Raw genomic sequence first — 5,673 nt, 5'->3', positions numbered from 1 at the left:
AATGGAAGTGTGCTATTTTGAGCATTGAGGTATGCAAGGATCCATTTCAAATAGAAGCGCTGCCTTAAGGACTAGTTCACACCAGCCTCAGTGCGTTCTGGCCCGATTCTGGCCGGAACACACTGGATCGCATACCGGCCGGTTTACTTTGTTTTGGGGCAGGAGGGGGCGTGGCTGTACGTTGAACTCAATGGCACCACACCCATGCCCTCCGAGCATTTTTTCTGACCACACCGGAACGCAGGCATCGATGTGCCACGCGTTCCTGTGCAGCTGATCTCACTGCACCCGGAGGGCGTGGCTACGGTGCCATTGAGTTCAATGCACCGTCATTCCCCCTTCCACCCCAAAACAATGCGATCCAGTGCGGTCTCGGGCCGGAATTCACTGAGGCTGTGTGAACTAGCCCTCAAGCATTATACGTCAACACGTTAGAACACAGGCGTTCACAAACGCTCATTACTGTGCACTTGTTAACGCATGCAAAGGTGTGAATGTGACTACAGAAATAGTCCAATAATCACAAGCAAGGCTTCAATATCATAACATTACCCCTTTTGAGTAGTCTAAGACCAGCTCGCTGGGGCAGAGGGAGAAAGATTTTGCAACAAGGCAGTATTGAGGAATTCCTGGCCTTTTTAGGAAATTTCTTTGAAACAAGAATGATCACCAGGTGGGAGTTCGTGTTCAGGTCCCGGTTCTTTCACTAGGACCATAGGCATCAGCCTGATGACAGCTACTGTGCATTGCAAATGAACAGCGATACTAATGAGCACATTATTGTTTCCTTCCCTATAACTGTGTATGCTTAAAGGGGTTTTATGCAGAAAGCAATACAGGACAATTTATTTAAAAAAAACTATACTATGTTCTGATAAGAGCAAATACACCTGGATTGGATATAGATCTGCAATCAGTGGACCGCTAAAACAATTATTTCTGTTATAGGTGGATTTGTGATTGACTATACTTTTTACACATTTTTAGAACTTTAGCAACACAATTACCCTGCTGGAGTACAATGTACAGCTCTGCTGCGCCATGCTTTCTCTATTGTTACATTTTATGGTAGGCAATGTGGAGGGGGTGGACGGGGACAGTTTTTACTTTGGGTCTGATTTAAATCCTTATCTGAAGAGATGCAGCTTAGAGCCCATTCACACTAGATGCAGTCTGTTCCATTTTTGAGCTGCATCAAAAACTCAGCACAATGCTTTCCTATGGGATTCTGGTGTTCTGTTCATACCAGACTTGTCTGGTCTGATGCAGCCAGAAAAAGTGCTTGCACTATTTTAGCTGCATCGGATCATGACGGAACGCATCAAAGAACATCAGAAATCCATGCAAACGCAACGGAACGCACCTGCAATCCCTTTTTAAGCAAAATAAGCCCCCCCAAAAAAGGCAACAAACATATCAATTGCTGTAAAACTGCAGCAAAATCACTGCAAAATGCATCACAACGCAGGTGTGCAAACACCTGCGTTTCTGATGCAGTTCTGGTGTGAACTAAGCCTTATACCTAGACATAGGTTACATTCAATGTGAGGTGTACAGTTCCTATTTTTACATGTCTGCACACTTCAAACTGTAGTTGGCTCTGTCAGCAATTTAAAATGTAGTGCAGTTGAGTAGAAAATTGTTGGCTTAACATATCCACTCAGATGCAGTCACTGTTCGGATATTCAGGCAGCCATGGATGTTGTAGCTGTCTGAGTACAATAGCCGGTAGGAAATATCCCCCCATCCATGCTGTTTAGCATGGATGGGGGAGTCGGGTGATTTTCTACACTTAGAGAAATCTAAATGTGTATGGCTAGACTTTGTCACACATTGACAAGATTGGGTATCAAAGGTGCATACTAAGGCTAGGGACAGAACTGTTTACTCATTCTATGTCGCTAGTGGGATTACAGTTGAAGGTGTATAAATCCAGTAAAGAGTACTCCATTCTAATAGCAAAAATACACAGCAACATTATGGGGGTTTCTCTCTTCGGCCGCTGGAGACCTTCAGTTCAGTGGAACCTAAGGGCTGTTGTACAGGCCATTTACAATAGCCCATACAGCAGCCGAAGGAGGCTGAGTGGCTCAGCTGAATTACTAGCTGTCACTGTTAGCTCCGCCCAATTGTTTTTTACATTTATTTTTCTCTTCGTTAGAATATTTTTTTTAATTTTCCTATTTTTTGATCATTATTTAAAATAATTTGGCAACTGTTTTCTTGTTTTCTCATTCTTTTAACTTTTCTATTGTGCTCGGTACCTTGGAGATACCGAGTAGAATAGCCGAGCTGAATGCTGCTCGGTGGCATTCAGCAATTTACTCACTGCCGTTCGGCCCCTATGAGAAGAGGGGCAAACGGCAGCGTGTGAGCTGCCGGAGCTTCGGCTCAGCCAATCCAGATGTTGGATCAGCTGAGTCGAAGTCCCTCTGTTGTTCAGCTCAGCCGACCATACAGAGCATGTTCGGCGGACAGAAGGCAGCCGATGTATGGCTGATTTTAGCCGATGTACGGCTGAAATCAGCCATACTGAGGCGGAGTGAATAGTCAAACGTAGTTCGGCTCACTTCACTTCAGCTGGATTATTCACTCGGCTGCCGTCGGCAGCTTTGTGAATAACCCCCTATGTGTGGGTGAGTGTGTGCCACTCCAGGCAACCCTGCCACCCTGAGCCATGACCTATGCTCTGGCCTTAACTGTATGAGGTTACATTTTTCTACGATATATTAAACAATGGCATGCTAACCAAGCTTCTGCAAACCAGGGTAGGCATATGCAGCTCAAGGTGTCTATGCCATGTTGTATTATATACTGTATTTAGTGCTTGGAGTGTGTGGCTTATACTGTGTTCCTTTTTTCAACATGCTCTTATATCTTGTAGAGCAGCGATTCTCAACTTTTTTTAGTCACATCACCCTTTAAAAGTATGCAAAATCTCTAGGCACCCTAGTCTAAAATTTTATAGATTTTAAGGGGGACTTCAGGTAAGAACACACGAAAATGTGGGTTTCCCCCTTCACTCCAAGTGCCCCCTTTATATCAAGATTCCCACCCCCCCTTCACATCAGAGTCACTCTTTGCATTAGTAGCCTCCCTTTACATCAGGAGCTCCTCTTTCATATCAGAGTCCCCTCCTTTTACACAAGAGTTTCCCCTTTACATCAGGAGCCCCCTTCACAGTCTTTTCATTCACCCTTCACATCACAGTCCCACTACCACAAAATTTTGAGGCACCCCTGAGGAAGCCAGAAGGCACACTAGGGTGCCACAGCACCCTGGTTGAGAAGAGCTGTTGTAGAGACTTGCAGTGTTTCTTACTTTGCAGCCAATCAATCTACCAAGAAGAAAACCCCGCAGCTCCACAGGATAGAACATGCAAAAAGCAATGTTTTTTCATTTGCACCCAAAATACAGCCAATTAGTTAGAATTGGCAGCAGGATTGCTTGTCTGATGCAGTCCCAACAGTTTATAGATCAGCTCTCTGCTATTGCTGAAGGCAAAAAATATGTAGTGAGGATCTCCTACTTGGTTAGCCCACTCATGTTCAAATAGTACCATAGAGGCATCCCTGAGGCTGCAGAATTAGTGATTATGTCACTTGGAAGCATAGCAAAGTTTCTGTGCAGAATGATTAACAGCGCCTCGAACAGACCCAACCGGGACCTTCCTACCAGCTCGCGGCCCTCCAACTACAACTGGAGGACCTAGAAAACCACAACCGACGCCAGAACATCCGGATCCGAGGGCTCCCTGAGGCGACCCTACCAGCGGATCTCCATTCCTCGATACAAGCCATCTTTGGCTCGCTGCTGCCTGATTCCACACCGGACTCCATCTTGATTGACAGGGTGCATCGAGCGGCTGGCCCTCCGTCGACAGATGTTTCCCGTCCGCGAGACGTTCTGTGCCGACTCCACCACTACACCATGAAGGAGGAGGTTCTTCGCCAGGCCTGGCTGAAACGCCCCGTGGAGTTCGATGGGGCCCACCTGCAGATTCTGCCAGACATCTCCCGTAATACCCTCCACCGCCGAGCCCTCATGCGACCTCTTCTGGAAGAGATTAGGTGGGCGGGAGCGATCTACCGTATGGGTACCCCATACGTCTACACGTCTGCAAAGGCAGCTCCACGTTTCAGATGTCCCGGCTGTGTGTGAGCTCCTTGAAATCCCCACAGTACAACTGCCGGACTGGTTAGCCCATTTCTCGGAGGACCAGGCCGCAGTGCCGAGACCTCGCAGAATCCGACGGGCCCGTCACTCCTCTTCCCGCGAGCATCCTGCCCGACCAACCGAGGACGTGCTAGAGGCAGCGGAATCCTGAACGGGGTGAGATAGTTCCATGTATCCCCCAGCCAAGCACTCATACCCCCGTCTGCACTGAGGACCTGCCCTTCTTCCTTCTGCTCTATGTCCCCCTCCGGTCCCTGGAGAAGTGATCCGCGGTGACTATCCCCGCTACCCAGTCCCTGGCTCCTGGGACCTTATCGACCCCAACCCCACTTTGCCGACCACCCACTCGACCCAGACATCCGAGACCCCGTTTGTCATCCTCGGGGTCCCCCCCCCAGGGTCAGCTTGGTTTGGCTGTGAAGAACCACTACACTGGTTCACTGAGTAGGTCATTACCCCCCTACTGGACCTTGGATGTGGGGCTATGCGGTTTGTGTCACCAGGGCATGACTGTTTATTAGTGCCGCAAATGTGTTATGCTTATGTGCAGACGGGTTCTCTCTAGACTGGCCCCGGTGTGGGGGACCGCCCGCACTTGGGGACATGGAGGGGGTCCCTTACCGGGAGCTCCTGAGGGTGTCCCCCTCTTGTGAGCCCCCCCCCCTGGCGGTTTTGCCTCTGGGCCTCCTGACGGAGTTCCGGGGGGGGGGCTCCGGAGGGGATCACCCCCTACGCGACACCTCGTTCTGCCTGGGGGCGGACCCTTGCACCGGACACCTGAGTTCAGGCCGCCATACCTAGGGAATGTAAGTTATCATTATTGTTTTTTGCCTGTTGAATGTGCAATGTTATTGTTTTATATTGCTGCGGAGCACCGCTCTGCCTGAAGTGCAGACTCGTTTCCCCACTTAGTTGTCCCAAAAGTGCCTAATAGGCCATTGGGACATTGAACCTCGGTTCACACTTTAGCCCCTCCCCTTCCTCTCTTTTCTGCCCTTTCCCACATTTGGGTAAAACAACCTCCTCGTAGTCTAGCTACGCCCACCCTTCCTGCTCGATTTTCACCTGTGACCCACTCCCCCCCTCCTGCCTGACCTACACCTTTCCTCCCCCTCCCTCCCTCCTTAGACACACACCTCCCTCATTCCCCTCTCCAGACCCGCGTAACACCGAGGGCATGGCTCTACTCAAGATCCTGTCGCTTAATGTGAAAGGCCTCAATATTCCTGAAAAATGGTGCTTGGTGATTTGCACCGCCAGAGAGTGCAGGTGGCTTTCCTCCAAGAAACTCATTTCGCGGAGGGGCGGGCCCCTCTGCTTCGAGACCGCAGATACCAGGTGGGGTACCATAGTTACTCCCCAGATAAAAAATCACGTGGAGTCAGTGTTCTGAACTCCCACTCGGTACCATGGCAGCTCTTGGACGTGTCTGCGGGGGAGGAGGGCCGACTGCTCATGGTGAAAGGGATGGTGGGTCTCCAACGGTTCACACTGGTG

The sequence above is a fragment of the Nanorana parkeri genome, unplaced genomic scaffold, assembly GCF_000935625.1.
Source record: "Nanorana parkeri isolate BGI_ZX_2015 unplaced genomic scaffold, ASM93562v1 scaffold1524, whole genome shotgun sequence".
Classification (NCBI taxonomy): domain Eukaryota; kingdom Metazoa; phylum Chordata; class Amphibia; order Anura; family Dicroglossidae; genus Nanorana; species Nanorana parkeri.
Note: the sequence above shows the minus strand (reverse complement) of the source record.